The 20644-nt window shown below is 36.0% G+C and overlaps 1 protein-coding gene across 5 annotated transcripts in view; it reads left to right on the plus strand.

Moving 5' to 3' along the window:
• Window positions 1–973: 973 nt before the first annotated feature.
• LOC136559279 (dynein axonemal heavy chain 11-like) overlaps window positions 974–20644 on the plus strand; it is a 58371-nt gene continuing 38700 nt past the window's right edge. For 3 of the 5 annotated variants that reach the window (XM_066554393.1, XM_066554357.1, XM_066554401.1), the window contains exons 1-8: window positions 974–1156; window positions 1233–1303; window positions 1928–2029; window positions 5443–5533; window positions 11480–11576; window positions 13477–13638; window positions 18001–18120; window positions 19500–19758. The gene's annotated coding sequence lies outside the window, so the exon portion shown is untranslated. The remainder of the gene's footprint in view (window positions 1157–1232; window positions 1304–1927; window positions 2030–5442; window positions 5534–11479; window positions 11577–13476; window positions 13639–18000; window positions 18121–19499; window positions 19759–20644) is intronic. The other 2 variants (XM_066554367.1, XM_066554377.1) reach the window with 1 other exon arrangement.

Here is a 20644-nt window from a genome sequence, read left to right on the forward strand (position 1 = left end):
ACTGCAATGGCATGGGCCACTGAGTTCCCCCCTGTGTTCAGTAACTCCTCAGGAGTAACACACCGCCCTAACATCCCCCAGCTTTTTTGTACAGATACCTGCTCTCCTGCCCTGCATCACTAGGTAACACCCCATCCCTCAGGCATGGCAGTCACACCACTCTGGTATCATCTGCAAATTTGCTGAGGGTGAGCTTGATCCCACTGTCTGTGTCACTGATTAAGATTTGAAACTCTTCTGTGTCTCCTCCCAGCCTCCCATGCACATCCAGCCTCACCAGCGTGGCAGTACAAAAAGCAGAAGAGGCCTTGGCTCTGTGTAAGCCCTGCTTAGCAATAACAAAAACATGTCTGCATTATCAACCCTGTGTTCAGCACAAATCCAAAACACATCTCCAAACCAGCCACTCTGAAGAAAATTAACTCTACCCCAGCCAAAACAAACGTCCTGTCACATTAAGGGAAAGGGCCTAAGCAGAGAAGGTGGAAAGCCACAAAACTCTTTATGGGAAAGGTAAATATCAAATGGACATCAGATAATATCTGAGATGAAAGAAGAAACTAACAGTTAAAAAAGAGAGTTAGAGAAAAAGAAAATAAATCACATCTTCATTTTCTTGCAGCTTGAATTTAGGGGGAGAAGATTTGACCCTGCATCACTCTTTTCTGTGTACCTTTGGTGACAAACTCAGCCAGCCTGAGCACCACTGGGATTTACTGAATGCCAAACCAGGAGAAAATGAAAGGGAGAACATTTCGTTATATTTATCCAATTTTCCCCTAGTTTCCCAAGCAAGACATAAATCACAGATTGTATTTGTGACAGTGAATACTTGTGTATTTTGGGGAAAATATTTTTGCCTTGTATCTAAATCAATTAGCTAGTGCAGGGTTCCAGTTTTACCTTTGAGGTGAAAGTAGGATTTAGCTTCTGCTTCTCAAAAAAATTGCACATTATATACACTGGAACTTCTCATAGGTTGATGATTCTTTGCAAGATTTAATCAACTATGATAAGGAGCATGTTTCTCAGCGTTGTCTGAAGGTCGCCAAGGAACATTACTTGAAGGATCCAGACTTCAACCCAAATTATGTTCATACAGAATCCTTTGCAGCAGCTGGTCTCTGTTCCTGGGCCATCAATACAGTAAAAATCAGTATGTATATATCAGCTCTTGAACTAGCCCTGATGGGGGAATTTTGGTTAATGATTTTTTTTTATTATTTTATTAGGTTCAGCTTAGTGTTCTGGGGAGCATGTAAGAACCACCAGAGACCAAGTGGGAAGTGTTCTATACTTGGCAGTATGTATGCATGTATTTCCTTTTATTAGGAAGTGGTAAAAAAGGTGTAGCTGTCCAGGACTTTTCAGCTGTCATTACAATGCAACAGTTGGGAAATATTCTCCAGATGTGCATGTTTCATTTCAAACATCCATCCCGGCTCTGGCTGTCTGGAGTATGAGACAGGGCTTATCACTTGTGATTCCCTGGAGCACCTGGCAGCAGGATTTCTCCATTCATCCTAGCATTAGAGCATGCTCATTTAATTACTGAACAGTAAAAAACTTATCAATTGTAGATGAAATCTACTCAAGTGTAATGCCTGTCTCATTTCCACCTGTATTCTAAAATCATGAAAGTGATGCTTATAAATTAATTCTAGTTGGAGAGTAGACCCACTAAGCTTGCATTTAGTTTGCTAAAAATGTCCTTCTATAAGATTATCATAAAATCTGCTGTAGTCAGTAAGAAAGAAATCTTTGCCTGACTCACTGTTGTGTAGAAAAATGGGTCTAAAGCAAAGATATGTAATAAAAGACTACTGAGATTATCTTAAAGTCTTTCATCAGCAGTAGTTCGTAATTTTTGTGATAAAGTGAGACCAATTTCTTCTCTAATGTACTAATGTGATTTGTCTTTTTCTAGGTGTATTGTGAGAAAGAACCAAAATATTGTGCACTGGCTCAGGCTAACACTGAATTAGCAGCAGCTACAGAAAAACTAGAAGTCATCAGGGAAAAGCTTCTTGTAAGTATGGCTTGATTAATAAATTTCATTCTCAAACACCTCGAGCCCCCTTAATTTCCTTAACTTTTATTTATTTATTTATTTTAATGTGTTTTATTTTTATTGATTTTATTACTACCTAGTTCAAATATTAAAGGCATGCTCTCATTAGGGATTATCACTATTTTCCCCACAAGTGTACTGAAGAACATTCTGCAGTTTGGGTGGCAGCCCATGAAGCATTTACCCAAAATGACAGAATTTCCTCAAAGCCATCTAGGCACGTTATAACAATAGGCTAATATTTGGAATGGTGGTTGATAGAAGTAACTGGCTGTGAGTTTTCCAAGGAATATATGCCAAGTTTTTATACCAGTAATGACCTACTGCAGTATAGCAATAACATCCAGAAAGGGCTTTAGATGCTGACACTCATTTGTGTTAACATTCGTCATTAAACATCCGATAAAAGCACCATCAAATCTCCTCTGATTTTCTGAAAGACCCACAAACACGGGTACACGTGTGTGCTCACATGCACATAGAAGAGGAAACTTTGTTTAATCTTTTACTGACAAGTGTCTTGTGGGTTAATGATGTAATTGAGGACCACACTTGTCATCAAGTATCTATTGAACTTTTGAGAGGGATTATTTGTTGTGTAAGTACGCATTTAATGGAGTAACTGCACAAAGCACTCTTGATACAAAGACATCTCATGGTATCTTGGGAGATGGTGGGTGGAAGGAGTTTCTGCTGCAAGCTAATCAACCTTACTAAGCAAAGAAATCTTCAAATGCTTTGAAAGCTCTGACATTAATTAGGTTTAAAAGACCTTGACTTTGCCTCAGATCTTTTTGTTGGTAATATTTAGATCTGTAACCTCACAATTTAAGATATCAAGCAATAAAGGCTGAACAAATCTGTAATGTGGCATTTATTCTCATTGCTTTCTCTTGAACTGGCATTTTAAAAGAATGGCAAACATTCACTTTTATGGAGACTCTTGCAAGCCTGTGAATTATGGTATTTTAGAATTTAATTCTTTATTTCAGGAATTTCCTGGTTTTCTTCCTGCTATTTTAATATCCTTTTTTTTTTTCTTGTTGTGAAAGAGATACAGTTTTAATGGCTAAACAAAGATAGATTATACTGTCTGACTTTATCTTCTGATCCCTCTGACCCCCACCCCAAAAATCCCATCAGCTGTTACAGCAGGTATTTTTCTTCCATGTGAAAAAGCCTTAGCCTTATGACCTTGGAGTTGCCCATTTAGATCAAAATCTACCCTAATGAAGCCTCTATCTGCACTAAAAGACAGCTTTATGGAAGCATCATGTTTTTTATTTCACACACCTATACTGATGTATGTCCATAAAGCACAAACACTTTTGGACAAAAATAGCCTTCTAGTGTTGTTTTGGGGAGATGTTATATTTTTTGGTTTTTTTTAAATACACAGCAGTCCCCCCTGAAACTCATAGAATCTTTTATTGTTTTAATGTGTTCCTCTGAAAAAACCACTAATGCATCTCTTTTCCTTGCCTGACAATATCTCAAATAACCTTTTCCTGGTTTAGGTGACCTTGCATTCAATCAGCCTCCAAATCAAAATCATCCCTTTTTTTGCATTTTTTTACTTCCCAATTTTTTTTACATTTGTTTACTTTACCTTTTTTTAGTTTATTTACTTCCCCTTTCCTCACCTCATGCATTTTTCTGGGGGTTGTTAGCAGCAGTATTTCTCTCAGCTGTGCTTAGTTCCTAATAGGGAGAATTCTGCACTACAGAGGAAGTTGCAATTCCTTTGCATTTGTCTGTTTCCTGTGTTAGGTCAACACTTGTCATACTGTAATTTACTATGAATATTTTTACTAACCACTTCTTAAAATCCATACTGCATATTCAACCAGGATTCCCTTTACATGGTGGGAGTATCCCATTAAAGCTCTTATTTTTATAACTGATTCATACCCTTGCTGATCCACCTGGTGAACTTTTCTAAGGAATTGTAGCTTTAATTTTTAATTTTCTAGCAGGTATTAATCATAATGATAATAAGCTCCAGAGCTCATGGGGTTGTTGAATGGATAACTCTACAGTGGGACAAATTCATTGTTAACAAATGCAAAATAACATATTTGAACTTTTTATGAGTACTTCTTGATTGCTGTTCATTGATTCATAATTTAGGAAAGAAGACATGGGGGCTGATAATGAAGAATTCAAAGACAACTTTGAAGTTATTCCCGTATTGAGTTCAGAGTAGGAGTAGGTTACCCCCAAAGATCCTTCTAAACTTTATCATTTTATGATTCCAAAATAAAATTGAAATTTAGTTCATCCAGTAATATTTTATAAGATTAAATTCAGCAGAAGAATGAATATGAAATACCTGTCTAGCCAATGTGTCTCCTATATATGCTAAGATCTATTTCTAACATTTAAGTAAATATTATGTAGTAAAAATTCCTGCACACATCACTCAGGAAAACTTGGTTTTGACTTGTTTCTCATAACTGACTTGTGATTACTCCAGAAATTTGAAGATGCCAAGAAGAAATTCAGTTTTATGAAAAACCTTAAAAAATGTACCCTTACATAATTCATGTCTTAATCTACCACTTCTGTACTGCGGATTATTAGCAATTTTTTTCTTTTTTTTAAGACAAATTATTCTTCTTGGGCATTTCTGTATTTGCTTCTTGTGGTCCACATGTTGCATTTATCTCAGGAAGAATGTCCAGTCACTGTTTTCAGGTGCTCTGCTATACATCCTCCAATCCCTTCACTTCAAAAGCTCCATTACAGTGCAATCCTTTGCACAGGCCAGTGCAAAATATTGTGCATTCAAATGTCTTGCAAATTCCAGATAGGAGTAGGAGTCTCATCTAATGTATCATCCTTTTTTCAATTTGTGAGGTGATTGAAGATACTGAATTCTACAAACTGCTTAACTGTATATATGCTATATCCAAACAGCTTCCATACAATTGCACTAGCAATGATTTCTCTATCTATTGTACTCAAACCACATAATTTCTCATTAATGGAGAGAAAATGTTAAAATGTTATTTAAAGAAAACATTTGAAAGTGATTGAAGTAACCTAGTTTTAATTACATGTCTAATTTTATCTAATAGTTGTGTGGCAGACTGGAAGTTATCACAATGTCTGTAAGCAGTGTATAACATTAAGACACATATAAATGATATTGATAGCTTCCTGAGGAAACTAGAAGGAAAACTAGAAGGAAAAAAAAATGTAAGTTAACATGCACCAGAACTTCAAACAATCAATGAAGCTTAGAAGGAAATTTTTTCCAGAATTATGACAAGTGGGGATTGTGACACCCACTTTTTAGAATGTTAATTCAAAAAGTTTCACCTATAGAAAATTATATGGTTGAGAGATGTATTTCTTCTGATGGTTAGTGCCTGGTTTCCTGCCTGTGAAGTGTTAGAGGATGATGAGAGACTGAGTTCATTAGAAAAGTTCAGCAGATGGAATGAAGTCTGCAGACTGGTGAGTACAGGATCCCTTCTTGTCTTTGCACCTTGCTCTCTGGGCTCATTCTTTTTCTCCACGTAAACATGTACAATGTGGTCAACAGTGAATAAATTTCTGTAGAGTTTCATCTTTATTCAATGATCCTGAACTGCACTGTTCAATGTTACATTTAAAATCAGCTTGGCTTCCTCAGCTGGAAACTTGCATTAATCCATATGCTAAAGGACATGGTGTGCAAGGTGCTGTTCATGGGGATGACTGTAACGTACAGCAGTAGCATTAACCAGAATTACCTGATGAAAAGATGCAAATTCAGCATGAAACATTGACATTTTACTGTCATCCATCTTTTGAGTTAGAATAAAATGCTGTAGATATATCAGGCAGTTTTCTTTGTCTTTTCTAGAGAGTTTTACATATAGCAAAGTTTCAACAGTTCCATTTTTTCAGCCATGGTACTTGATTTGCTTGATTTCATTCTTCATTCAGTATTATGCAATGTGGACCCCTGGCCTATGCAACCTGTTCCAGCTGGTTCATGTCAGGCTTTTTAAAGGTAAGATTCACTGTGGAAGGAAGTCTGTGAAATTAGTATAAAGGGAAGGCAAATTTGTATTTTTTTTCTGGGAGAAGAAAAAATGAACCATGCAGGCACTTCTTAGCAACAGGTACTTAGATTTTATTTACCTTAGCAGCTGATAAACCTGTGTAGCCCATCAGCCTGTAAAAAGCTCTTAGTGCTTGACTGAGTTGAGTAAACAACTCAGAGTTGTGCCCATAAAAACAAGAATTTTTCTGATCTTAAAGGAAGATCACTCTCTATATATGGACATTTTTCTGTGCCTATCTCTCTGAGCTATCAGTCAACTGTATCCAGTCAGCAGGATTGCCCCCTATTCTTCAGTTCATTTCTTGCCCTTTTCCCTTTCAGTCATTTATTTGCCTGTCTCTTTTCCATCTTTCTCTATCAATTTTCCGAAGAATAAACTTGAAGGCAGAGCATCAGATGCTAGTGATCTCTGCTTCTGCACTCATGGATATTCTGTGCTCCCTGACTCATAATTCAGCTTCTTTCTGTTGGCAGAGAGAGAGGCACAGGGAGAGTTGTATGTATTTTTCATATGGAAGTTTTTGTGGCCAGCAATTCTCAGCAATGATAACCAGTGCAGCTGTTAGTAATCAATAACACACCTTCAGTCTAGGCAGCACAGTTACTGACCTCCTTTCACTTTCCATGGGCTCCAGCATACATCTTTAAATGAGAAATGGTGAAGGGATGGGCTGCCCCCACAGTCAGTTCGCAGACAACACCAAGTTGGGCAGGAGTGTTGATCTGCTGGAGGGTAGGGAGGCTTTGCAGAGTCAACTTGACAGGCTCTCCTCCCAGGCACCAAGGACAAGAGAAAATAGCCCCAGGTTGTGTCAGAGAATTATTATATTGCATATTAGGAAAAATTTCTTCACCAGAATGGTTGGCTGGTAGAGTCACCATCCTTGAAGGTACTTCAAAGATTTGTAGGTGTGGCATTTGGGGACATGGTTTAGTGGTGGGCTCGGAAGGCAGAGCTGGGTTCACAGTTGGAGTCAATGATCTTAAAGGTAATTGCTGATCAAAATTATTTTATGATCTATGGGCAACATTGTTAGAAATATTGTTACAGTAATCTTTTTTGATGGTGAATATACACAGGCTGGTACTAATAATAGAAATACACTGTGTAATTCAAGCATTTTAAATGTTCTGAAGATGATTAAAAAATATTCTGTGGAGGATGATGCCTATGAATCCTTTCTTGTATGTTAAATTTTTAATATCCCATCAAGTCCAACAATTTCTATATAGTAAATTGATAACAGTAAATTGAATGAAAAGGTAGTTAGGAAATATCAAAAAGGATCATTTCTTCACAAGCAAAATTATTTTATAAGTATTTTGAGTGGAAATAAATCAGATTTCAATCATTCATGAGACTAGTTATCTGCTAAAAATATTTGTGAAAATTAGAATTTTTACATTCATATATATTTCACAATAAGTATGCCTATACTATGCAAGAAAAGAAAAAAAAGAGAAGTAAAGTTTAGTAATGCTAAGGCTAAAAAGTTGGGCCAAGCTGATCCTTTTTGCAGAAGTGGTACAATTTGTATTATTTATCGTTACAATCACTGTTAATAATATATGAGAGCACTTAAAATATACTCTGTGCCTGACAAGGATTATCCAAGGGCACAGTCCAGCAGGCTTGCTGTGGAGAGTAATTGTTCTCTGTTGTGATTTGTGGAGCAGAGTTTCCTGTCACAAGCTTCCTTGAAAACAAGTGTATTTAAAATACATGGTTTATCCCATAGGGTGTTGAATTTAGGGTGCGGGGGTATAAAATGCAATATGTATTTCTGCTGATGCTAGGCTTTATTTATGTTGCATGCTATGAAAAGATGACAAAAGGGAATGGTGTGTTTTGTAGTGACAACTTTCCTATTCAGAAATCATAGGATAAGAACTGCTGTGATAAAGGAGACTATTATGTATCAAAAAAAATCAAATCCCACAGATATTGAGGCATTGCTTACTGTTTGTCTCACTCTCTCATCTTTACTACCTGAGCCTTTGATGGATGAATGTACTTGAGCTATAGCCAGCTCTGTGTTATCATGCAGGCAAACTTGAGATGTCTAGAAATAAGTCTCACCTAAAAAAGAGTAGAGAATTGTTACTGTGCTCCTTCTTCTTGTGCCTTGAATGCTAGATTGATGAAGTTTTACTTATTTCTGTTAGATGCCCTTACTGAGGGCGAGTCCTCATACTTACTGAGTGTAGTAGTCTCAGTAGTCTCTCAATTTAAGATTCATCACCATAAAAAGTGTATTGGCTGCCTCATTATCCCTAAAGAAATAAAGTCAATGTTCTTTATTAATCTATAAGATGCATCTTTCCCCCTTTGCCAATAAACTTCTTATTTTAAATTTATAAATAATTTCTAAATTTCCTGGTTGCACACCACCAATTCAAGCATCAAACCTGACAGAAGAGAGCCAAATCTCTGATCCTGCAATAATGGTAAAAACAGCTTTTGTGGAGGTATGCACAATGTGTTCCTGCTGCTGTTTTTTCATTAAACCCCACAGAGGAAAATTTTGCCCTCAAGCGGAACTCACAGTTGTTAGCTCTGCATGTTACTCTAGAGAAACAAATTGGTTTGAGGTAGCTTGTTTTGAGGCACGTGCAGTATGAAACCCCTGAAAGCAAAGTCGAGGATGTTGCTGCCTTCTGAGCAGAGTGCAGAGAAGTGTGGTTAAAGGTGCAGATCAGCATGCAAAGCTGCCCATGAGCAAATTACTGAATGTTTTTGTGTCTCCAGCCTCATATGCAAAATTAAAATTGTGTCTCGCATTTTTTGATTTAAACTGTTGTTCGTTAATGTACTTTTGGTGGTCCAGGAGCTGCAGGGAAAAAAACCCACAGAATTTAGCAAAACATTTCCTCTGAAGTTTTGTGTCCCTCAAAGTTAAAGATACTGCCTAAAATTATTGCCATTAAAATATATTATTTGAAATAAAAGTAATAATACTTTTAAAAAAACAAAGCCCCCAAACAGCAAATCTCAGCTACAGTATTTACCCATGCCTTTTCTGTACAAGCTCACGTCTTCACTTGAGAAAGCAGCTGAAGAAACAGTCCTATGTCAAGATGATTAACAGAATAAACAATATTACTGGGCTAGCCAACTGGTTGGTTAAGTGACCTGAGGGAAGAAGATTTTGCCTGAATATTCATCTTAGTGTGAGTTTTTAAATAGTTGAAATTTTTTGTTGATCAGGAGGCTAAGCCTACATTTTTGAAGATTGTGTGGGGAAAATAGGTGGAGGAAGTGCAGGGGAAGACTAAGGTGACAAGATAACAGTTATTAAAAATCCTTTAAACTAAAAAAAGGACCCAACCAAACAACCTCAAACCACAAATAAACTCAATAAAATTGCATGAAGTAAAATGTGCTCCACCACAATTTTATTTCCTAAAAATCAAATATTGCTGAGAAACTGATATTGGCATGATTGCTAGAGAGAAATCTCAATAACGAAGTCACCACATTTATACACAACTGTGAACACATTGTGACAGCCTGGGCAGCCTCTGGTTAATGAGCAGAAAGACTGAATAATCCTCTAGGTCAGGATGGAGCCGCCCTGCATCTGCCCTTGTTGCACTTTAGATTGCAAATAAATAGAAGGCACCCATCAGATATTTGCTATTTGCTTTTGGGTTTTTACAGAAACTAATAATTTTTAAATAAGAATGAAATGTATTTATGTTAAAATTATATGTATTTCAGTGTGATTATTAGCTTTATTTGCAGACAAACATCATTAAAGCTACTGCATGCCTATTTAACAGAACCACTGGAGTCAGCCACAGCATTGCTGAGCAATCTCTCCTTGGTCTTTACTGAAATTGTTCTGTCTCCATTCATCATCTAGAATTTTAACAATTCCTTTTTTTGACAAATACATGTATATGACAGGAAATAGAAGGTACAAGGAATATTTATACTATGACAGGAGTTCCCAAGGCAATCTGAATAAATATTTTCAGTTGGATTTCTTAAAATCCCTGTGACCTCACTTTCTAAGATCACAGTGTGGATACTTTTGTTTCTGCAAATATAACAGAGGCTAGCAATCACTATTAAATCAGTTTGGAAAAAAATTATTGTAAGAGCATAAAACTAATCAAAATACCCCAGCACAATTAAAATAGAATATATGAGGTTTTTTCTGATTCTGTAGTTACTGTGCTAGAAATGTAAAATATGCAAATAATCTTTTCTTTGGTAGAAACACTGTGAAGTTGATGTTACTATCTGCATATGAAAATTTTGTTTGTCCCAAGACACCTGAGATAGTCCCTATTGGCCTGGCCTTGCAGCCCTCCAAAGCCTTTGGAAGCTCTGTGCAAGTCAATAGCCTTAGCCCATGGTTAGGCTCCAGGTCTTGAAGATTTACACATAATTAAAAGAAGTTTATCTCCAAAATTTGAGGGATCTTATTGTGTAAGTTAACGTGGAAAATATTGGAAAGGATTAATTGAGAATGTCAAGCCTTTTCCTCTGAGAATAAATTCTTTTTGACTAGAACAGGAGACAGTTAACTTCTGAAAAGCATCAAGACTGATGATTTTGTCTATATAGCATTGACCTGGAAGCTCAGCCATTCAGACTAATAAATCAGGCAATTTATATTTAATCATTAACTAACTCCCGAGCTGAACAGCTGTTCAAAATTAGAAATGGGTCACCCCGGCCAGGATGACATTACAGGCAATCTATAATGCATTAGAATAAAATTATAGTGATTTTTAACTGTCTGGAAATTTATTACACTGCATGTGTAACAACTCTTAAACCCTTGTTAGCCAATGTCACTAGTGATTTATGGTGCTTGGCTGGTATGGTAAAATTACTGAAGATTTAAATAGACAATCATTCTATGTTTAGCAAATCTTCAAATTTCAAAGCTATTTTGGAGAATGAGGTGGGTATTCTTTATTGTTTATGACTTACCCATCAGTGACAACAAGAATAAAGAATGGATAAATCAAAAAGCCCTCTTGTAAATTAATGGATTTATTGTCTTGTTGCCCTCAGTTAATGATTTAAAGAAAAATCCAATGACTTCTGTAGGCAAAAATGGATGTCTAAAATACCTCAAAGCAAAACTGCTACATTGCAAAGATTGCTGTTAGAACCTTTATCAGGAATGGTCTTTACTTGCCACCCATTGGGCATCTCTTATAGATGGAACTGGGGTTTAGGAGGCCTTGACACACCAAGTTCCTGTGTTTACACTGTGAAGCACATACATGTTAGCTCTTTAAAGCAGCATACTTTGATTAAAGATACTTCTATTTTCTTAGTACTAAAGATTAGATTAAAGACACTTCTATTTTCTTCTATCTTCTTATAGGACCTTCTATATTCCTCTTTTATAACAAAAGACTTTGAGTCCTCTGTTATCATTGAATTCTGTCTGTCTTCCCAACACCGAATGTTTAACCATTTCAGTAAGTATTTCTGATTTTTCTGAAAAACATAAGTGGAAAATACTTCATGAATATAAAATTTAACAATTATTTTATTGCTTTCATTTTGTACACGTAGAAAATTGTGTTTTAGATGAGAATGAGTTGTTATTTGAGATTGATTTTATAATCTGTACAGCTTTCAGAAATGAGCATGTGTAAAAGTTTTCTTTTAAGCTCTGAAGCAGATGACACCAGCAAAAAACGAGCATTTAGTATCAAATTACATGAAGTATAGAGGATATTTTCCATTCCAAGATTTTCATTGATTTAGATTACATCATGTAAAGGACTGGAAAAATATTACTTGATTACTATTATTGCTCTGGAAAAGCAAATGTCTGTATGGGCAGAGCATAAATGGCTGTCCTAAAAGTAGTTCCTGGGTGCTTTCTTTCTTTCATCCTGGCCCTTTCTCTGCTTCAGTCGCTGGAGAATGATTTCCTGAGGCTTCCCTAAAGCAAGTGAACAAACTATGAGACAATTTTATCTGCAGCATTTCAAACAGTACAAACAAAGAAGAAAGGTTATGACAGTTTATTCCTATTTTACACCAAGAATTTTATCCATTTGAAGATTACTCTAATGGGCAGTCAACTTTTACCTTCCTCTCCATGTCAAAGTTATTTGAGCATGCATTCATGCATACGTTCATTCCTTTGCTGGGAATTGTACACACAGAACAATCAAAGCATAATGTGCCAAAACTGCTAGTTTGGGATTTATGCCTTGTCACAAATCCTGATTGAAAAAGAGAGGATCCATATCTTAAATGTCAATTTGCTTTAAAGAAGACGTTTCCATTTTCCGAAATTCTTTAGTAACCATCTTAAATTTCAAATAGATGGTGGGCTGTTTTTATCACACAACTGGAATAAAATAACAGATTTCCACATAGCTGCTTATAATAAACATCAAGATCTGAGACCATTCCTGACTGCTCATTCTAAATATCCCAGGGTTAACATGGTTTAAATGAACTCTGCAAAAGAACAAGGGAAACCAGGGCTCTCTGTAGGAAAAAAAAAAAAAAAAAAAAAAGTTAAGAAAATTATTCTAGAGTTAAACTTTGACAGAATCATTGCAGCTGGAAGGAACCTTCTGAGATATTCCAATCCATCCTCATTGATCAAACAGGATTGATTAGACCAGATTGTCCAGGACCATGGAAATTCCACAACCTCTCTGGGCAGCCTGTGTGTTTGGCCACCCTCACATTTTCTCCTGTCAAAATTCCAAATTATTGCAGCCTTAGCTGAGTAAGATGTTTGTAGTTAGTGGGTAAAAGAAGAAAGATAAATAAATCCCTGCAGGTCTTCACAGAATCATAGAACATTTGGGGTTTGAAAGGACCTTAAAGACCATCTAAGTTCTAAATCCCCCAGTGCCATGGGCAGGGATACCTACTCTGCTGCCTTTCTCCTCCCCTTGGAAAAAAAGTGAAAAAAAAAAAAAGTAGAAGTGACATCTTTATTCAGGTTGAAACAGCTTTTTCTTCCTCCTTTTTGTCTTCTAATATTCTGGTTTCCTAACCTTTTCTGCATGTTGCTGGAACTGCCTGCACTGGCAGCAGGTGCTGCCAATATTGAAATGTGTCTACCATGTTTTATCTGATCTAGACAAAAGCACCAATTACTGAAAAAATCAGTAGAGAGAACGTTTGACAAAGAGTTCTATACCGTTGTTTTCATCCTCAAAGGTTTCAAGTCACCACCAGAAATTCTGGATTGTTTCCAGCCTTTGCAGTCTTTGGAAGTGTATCTTGCTGATAGAGTACTTCTCCTGTTGTACTTTTGTGTGCTTCTGGTTAATAATATGGAGATTAAACATTCTGTCCCTTCCATGGTGCTCAGAGTTAACACCTTCTAATTTTGCTTTGCAGTCCAAAAAATGCATTGGAGCCAGTCCATTGAAAACCTCAAAGTACAGAAGAAAACTTTCATGGGGTGACATCTTATTGACAGCAGGATCTGTGTCTCACTTTGGAACCTTCATAAAACATCACCAGGACCCAAAGGGACATTTCTGGATTCTTCCTCTAAAGGTACAAAAAGTAAAATTTGAAGTACAGATCTGTATATGCAAGGGCCTAATTGAAGGTATTTGTTTTCAAGGATATGTCCATATGTACACTTACACGTATATCTATATACATATATACATATATATATACATATATATAAATATATTTTATATATTTATATATATATGTATATATATGTATATGTAGTGTGTGTGCACAGAGGCATACTTTCCTCAGATTACAGGTATCTTTTAAGGAAAATGAAAGAGAGAGATTCTCTGGCAGAAGAATATCCCTTCCCTTTTCAATTCTCAAAGGCAAAGTCTGCTCTTTGTGACACCTTTGTAACAGCAAATGCTGTAAAAATGATACAGAAAGACCTATTCTGTTCAGCTTCTCAGCTCCAGGAAGAGCATGTAGTTATGATAATCCCCATTTTTCTGCACATGGAGGAAATCATGATAGTACTCAGTAAATACATAGAAGTTCCAATCCTTGCAGTTGTCTCTGCAAAGCTTTCTCTCTCCTTACTTTTGAAGCTTTGGACCATTATTTTCTTCCTTAGTGCAAATTCTCCTCCCCCTTTTCATACTTGTTTCCTATTTCTTATGTTCATTATATCATGATGAATGTCGTTTATTCTCAGAAATGTGTGAAATGGGCAGCACTTACCTCATTTTCAATCACAGATCTATGACACAGCAGGTGAGCTGAGTTATGAGGACCCTCTGAAAATAGAGTTAAAGCCAAATTCAAGTTTCCAAGGTCAGCACTCGGAACAGACATCTCTTTGTAGACATTTGCTTTGTGCTAGAGTTTAACAGTTGCTAATTTGTCTAGAGCTTTGCTTTACCTGGAACCTCTCCCTGTTCTTCTCCAGCAAAAATTTGCTTGCAGATAAAAACCTTTCTCAGAAACCTCTTTCTGTCTTGCAGCCTAGGTAGAAAAAACTGCCCTGTATATTTTCAATAGTAGGACTCTGGAAATAAATGTCATTCTTAACTCTTTTAAGACTCTTCTGAAAAGGATTGAACATTTTTATGAATAAAAATAAACCATACTGTGACGTTTTACTTCTAAAGATGCTTTCACTGAACAGCAGTGAGATAAAATACCACATTTCAGTTTTGATTGCCTGCAAGTGAGGAAGAGTGGAAAATAAGAGACAAATACCCTTGAAAAAATAAGAGACAAATACCCTTGAAAAAACAAATACCCTAGTTATGTTAAAATAGATGTTTATTAATAGTTCTCTACAGAAGGAACAGCAAGTAGTTTTATGTCATTAAGTATCAGCTTTGTGCAGAGATGGTGACAATAGATGTACCTATATATTCAGATATTTTTCGTTCATTGTGTGAAAATTAATATTAGGAACTCTGATAATACCCCAGTGCTATTGTTTTTCACAAGGAAGTATTTCAGCTTGTGGAAGTTATTGTATTGGTTGTCTTACAGTCCAGAGATAAAACAAATCATGTATTCAGTCTTTTGATGTATTTAGATGAACGTGTTACACATGGGAGATAAATATATTGCATGCTTGCAGAAGGGAGTGTATGCCTGCTGGGACCTCTCTGCTTGTATTTTCAGCACATTCATCAAAAGTTAGGTTTATTTTGGGGTCAGAGATTAGAACCAAGAGTTAGACAATTTAAGGTGGTAGGTGTTCTGTAATACTATGGTAACTATGACACTGTGCCACAGAAGCTGCACTAGAGGTACGGTGCTACTCTTATTACTAATAATTGTGCAAATTTAGCTCACCTTAAATATATGTAATCTTTTTCATTATGAATAACTGTCAGATATACATGGGGGTTGTTTTTTTGTTTCAGTGTGTAGTTTTAAAAGAAGATTCAGTCTAAAAGCCAGCAATGAGGACTAGACATGTCCAGAGAGAAAGGAAATTTTGATGGAAGACTTTTTAAGATACTTCTGAATGGGGGCAGGAGGTAGTTTGGGTTTAATACTGATGATGCAGTGCTTTCCTTTATTTATGACTTTTGAATTCAATCCAAAAATCACTAATAAGGAAGCCTGCAATAACACCATGAAGGACTTGGTGGGGGTTTGCCCTTTACTTCAGTAAGGAAAAAAAATAATTCCAAGCATCTGGTATAGCTCCTCTATCACACTTCCACCAGCTCCTCTTGTTTGTTCCAAACAACTTGTTTATTCACTCTCATTCTGTTGTGCTGCATTAAGCATTTCTCTTCCCACCCAAACCTGTTTGGTAAGCAGTGATTTCAGGCTTTCCATTTCCATTTTATTCCATCTCCTTGCAAGTGCCTGTGAGGGGCTGGTACCCAGGAGGTGTGGCTGTGAGATGGCTGCTCTGTGACAGACCCCGCTCAGCAAAGGGGCACTCACATGAGAGCTTTGCTGCAGCTGCTGCCCCACAGGGAGCTCTGTGGCTGCCTCTGCCCCTGGAGATGGCCCCATTCTCTGCCTTTTGAGGGTAGCTGAACTATATTAATAAGATGCCATGGGAATCCTGCTTTAATAATTTTATTTTTTTTTTTGTGGATGAATACTGATTTATGTTCCAGAAATAGGTGCTCAGAGCATACAGAAGCATTGAATTTGCAATATCAGAATACAATGACTTTTATAATATATGATGCGTTTTTAACTTTATTGAACTATAAATATTTTTATGAAGTAAATGTCTTGAGAGAAAACACTTTTGTATAGTCTGTTATAAATATGATAAACTGCTTCTTGTCACTTTTCTTTCATCTGAAACTCCACAGGGATCCTCCTTACTTTTCTGCCTTACTTTAATTTATATCCCCCCCAGTTGTCTTGTGCCTTGCACTGAGTCATGTCTTGCTGCTTGGTAATCTTGCTGGATGATAATATTCCACTCTGATTCTAAGGCTCCTTTTCCTGTGACAGAAGGCCTGGACCCAACTGCCACGTAGAGGGTTGATGCTACAGCTGTGGCATGGAGTAAGGGGGGTGATAGGATGTCAACAGAAAACACCACTGTTCTAACAAACTGTGAGTGCTGACCTCTGATGATAGATCCCCAGCAGCAGGGAATTAAATGGGTAAAGAATAAATATGGAGCTGACCTTAAAGTCGTATGTCTAGGACAGAAAGGATGTGCATGCTGAAGAATTGGCTTTTGCATTTACTGCCTTCAAGTTCCCCTAATTTTCATCAGAGATTTTTGTTGAAATGCACTTACTTAAAGAATTGAAATATTACAACAATTCTGCTCATTTATTCATAGCATCATTTCCCTTTTAAAATTGTGCTTGAAAAGGTGCCCTTCTTATGCTGTTTTCAAGTCATGAGAAAGAAATTAAGTGAAGGTTGATGTGCACTTCTTGTGTGGGTCAAACTACTTTTTCAACAGGTAAGGTGCAAAGCCTGATGGTAAAACCTTACTTATACTCTACAGTTTGGTCAGCAGATCACAGCATGTGCACCTCACATGCATGTGCAGCATTCAAGGCAAAAGCCAATACTGGGTCATTTCCTGGTAAACAAACATATTTTTAATTCTTATACTTATGACTGAATTATATGTTAACTGATAGCACTGGCAAGTAACTGATCTCCTCATGTGTTTTCTTATCTTCACTTAGATTTAGGGTGATAATGCTCCATTTCAAAGGGTGTTCAGAGTATTTTCTACTAAATTCCAGATATAACACACAATTGCACAACACACAAAATGGTCATAGTAATGCCTGAGTTTTAAAATAAGTCTTAATCATCTAGCCTGTCTGCTCATTTGATTCAGCTCTTTTCCATTATCTGTCCTGTTTTTTTTTTCATTCTTTTTTCCAACTCTTACAAATAATCATGATTTTTCATTCACATTCAGGGGTACCCTGCTCTGTCAAGTTATATTGTCTGATTACTTATCTTTCCACTATTATTTACTCCTTTTTCCATGCCCGTTGAAATAGATTTCTCCCAAGTCATTCAGATTCTAATTGTTCTTGAAGTCCTTCAAGGAATTGTTTATAATTTAAATCAGTTTATACCAAAAACTGTAACACAATAATATGTATAAATATATAGATATAGATTGATACAGATATAAATATAGATGTAGATATATGCTCCCCCAACATTTCTATGTCAATTCCATATTTCCATATTTGCTTATAAGAAAAACCACGCTATATATATATATATATATATATATATACATATATATAATTTTTAATATGAGGAATAGCAAGAGCATAGGTAGAAAGATGTTGAACTCAAAACTGTCAAACTCTTAAACACTGGGCAATTCTTTGTAAACAGTTTAACCACATGCTTTTAGAAAAACTTCACCATTTATATTATATAAAGGAAATCTTTCTACAACCAGTATTTATCTAATATTGGAGGGGGGGAAATTATATTTTTCAGGTAAAGTTTTCTGAAGACCATTGAAAGAGCTTTGGCTTTTGATAAGACTGTAAAAATTGAAAACTCTATTGATCCCATACTTGATCCTCTGCTTGGAAGACATACAATTAAAAAGGGAAGGTATGTATGCTTGAGTAATCAGAATTTTTCCATGACAACTGGATCTATATTGCCTTAATTGCCACATTTTACTTAGTGCTTCAACTCCTCATGTAACAAATTGTTTATTTTTAAATAGCAATGGCTAAAATCTGAAGATGAGTGGATATTAAAATGTTAGTATCTGCATCTGATTAGATAGCAAAATTATGTTCTCAGTTTCTAAATTGGACTCAAAATACTATATAGATGTGTGTCTCTCAAACTTGAGTGGAATTCTTTGCTTTATTACTTAAAAAAAAATTAGTAAAACAAGGTGTAGCATATATTATAATTCAGCTTAAAAGAAAGGAAAGTATTTCCTTTCCATGTTAGGCATCTACAGCGAGGGAGAAGGCATTGGAAATTAAGGGGTAGATTTGGATTTAACAGTAAAGGGTTTTCCAGATGTAATATCAGCCTGAGAAAACTGTGCCATAATTGGTTTTTTGACCATCTCATGAAGCAGTTAAAAAAAAAAAAAAGAAAGAAAAACAAAAAACAAAAAAACCCAACAAAACAAACAAACAAACAAACAAAACCAACCAAAAAACAAACAAAAACCCAAACAAACAAACAAACAAGAACCCTGGAAAGTAAGACAAATGAGGAAAAACTGATATGGTAGGACACAGGGCAGAAATAAGTAAGCCAGAGGTGGGGACTGTTTCCGTTGTTATTGCTGCCAACCTCCCACGCATCAAACCAGTGCAGCTGATCCTGGTTACAAATTCATGTGTCACAGAGGTGTTAATGCCTGCTCAGTTTTCCTCCTAAACTTAAAAAATACCATTAAAGTACTTCTTAAGATCTTATTTAGGTACCTTTTAGATACTCATTTTCAGGGTGATAATAAGGAAAATAAAGGAGATTGTACTAGGTACAAGAGAATTTCAGTCTGTAATGTCTTCCATAATGTCTCACAAAAACTTTGGATTAAATTGTTGAGTCCTTAATGCAGATGACAGCCTAAAGAATAATGTTGATTTGTGGTTGCTGGAGAGTAAACTTATTAAACCTCATTGAATATTTCATCTGATGAACTGAAATGCCATGTTTCTGCTCAAGTATGAATTTAAGTCTGAAAGTGTTCCTCTCTTATATTTTTGTTTGCAAGAAACACATCAAGAAGGTAGATTTTTCATGTTGTAGAATGTGATGTTTATTCTGATACAAAGCCAGACATACTCCTGGGGCATTTCTGGATGGATCTCACATGTTAGTCAAAGAGTGGTTAGAGTGCTTACACAGCTTCACATTGTTGAAAGTGAAAATATAAAAAAAATTATAAATAAAGAAGTTATCTTATTTTGCACAGATTACTCTAGATTTTTCTCCTTCCTTTTCACCCTATATTTCAGGCATTGGTACCTGCACAGTAAATCCAAGCAGTAAAAACCAGCTCAAATCTCCTTGTATACATGGAGCTCCTGGAAGATGCACTCTTGCCCTACGCTGTGAGACCTTGAAATGATCCCCCTTTGTTGCATTTCTCTGCAGCTGTATTTGAAGTGCTTCGGAGTTAGAGCATACAGTTTGCTTTCCAAAATCCATAGTGAAGGATCTTTACTGAAAATTAGTGTTATACTGGTCGAAAAGAGAGATTAGAATCTGCACAAGGTAACAGACTTTTAAGGAATGGGAGGATGTGAAGGGATGTGAAACAACAGAAAGAAGTTGGATTGAAAAGGACAAGGGTCACAGCAACATAGCTTTGCATTTATTTAGCAAAGCCTTCCACATAGCACAATGAAGCTGTGTGTGTGGACACAAAAGCAAACATATGAAACTATTAAAAAATAGATTATTCTGCTGAATATTTACGTGGTATTCTGTGCCTGATTGAAGATGCACGAGTCACCTGTGAGGGGTACATGTGCCTGTGTGTGTATAAATATAGATACATATATGTATATATATATGTATATATATAGATATATATATATATATACCAGAATATATATGTACCCCCACAATATATACCCCATTTATTTCCAAATAAGCAGATTTTGCCTCATTCTTGATTAATTTCTGTTATTTTTTTCATTTTAGTATTCTGTCAGGTACTTTGAATTTTTTCTTCCCAATAAAGAAAGACTAGAAAGGTATTTGTGATAGATATGGTGCAGTCCAGCAGTTGAAGTTCATTAATAATTGGAATGTTGCAGAGTATGAAGTAATGAATACTAATTACTCCTTTCATGTCTGACAGCACCCCATGGACCAATACATCAGCCCAGACTTTAATTTGGTTCTAGTAATGGTTTCATCAATAGTACATTAATTCTGTGTTTGAAAAGATGTACAGTTGAACCTGACCCACAGAGTAGATACCACTGTCATAAAATGGCCACATACTGACAACAACTGGATAATTACAAATAATTAAATCCACTGAGCTTCAGACAATCCTAATTTTAAGTAAAATATATCTTATCATATCAATCGACAGAAAGCATAGCTAGGGAGATTTATCAACTTGTATTCCTTGCAAAGCAAATTTACT

This window comes from Molothrus aeneus, chromosome 1 (assembly GCF_037042795.1).
Source record: "Molothrus aeneus isolate 106 chromosome 1, BPBGC_Maene_1.0, whole genome shotgun sequence".
NCBI classification, from domain to species: domain Eukaryota; kingdom Metazoa; phylum Chordata; class Aves; order Passeriformes; family Icteridae; genus Molothrus; species Molothrus aeneus.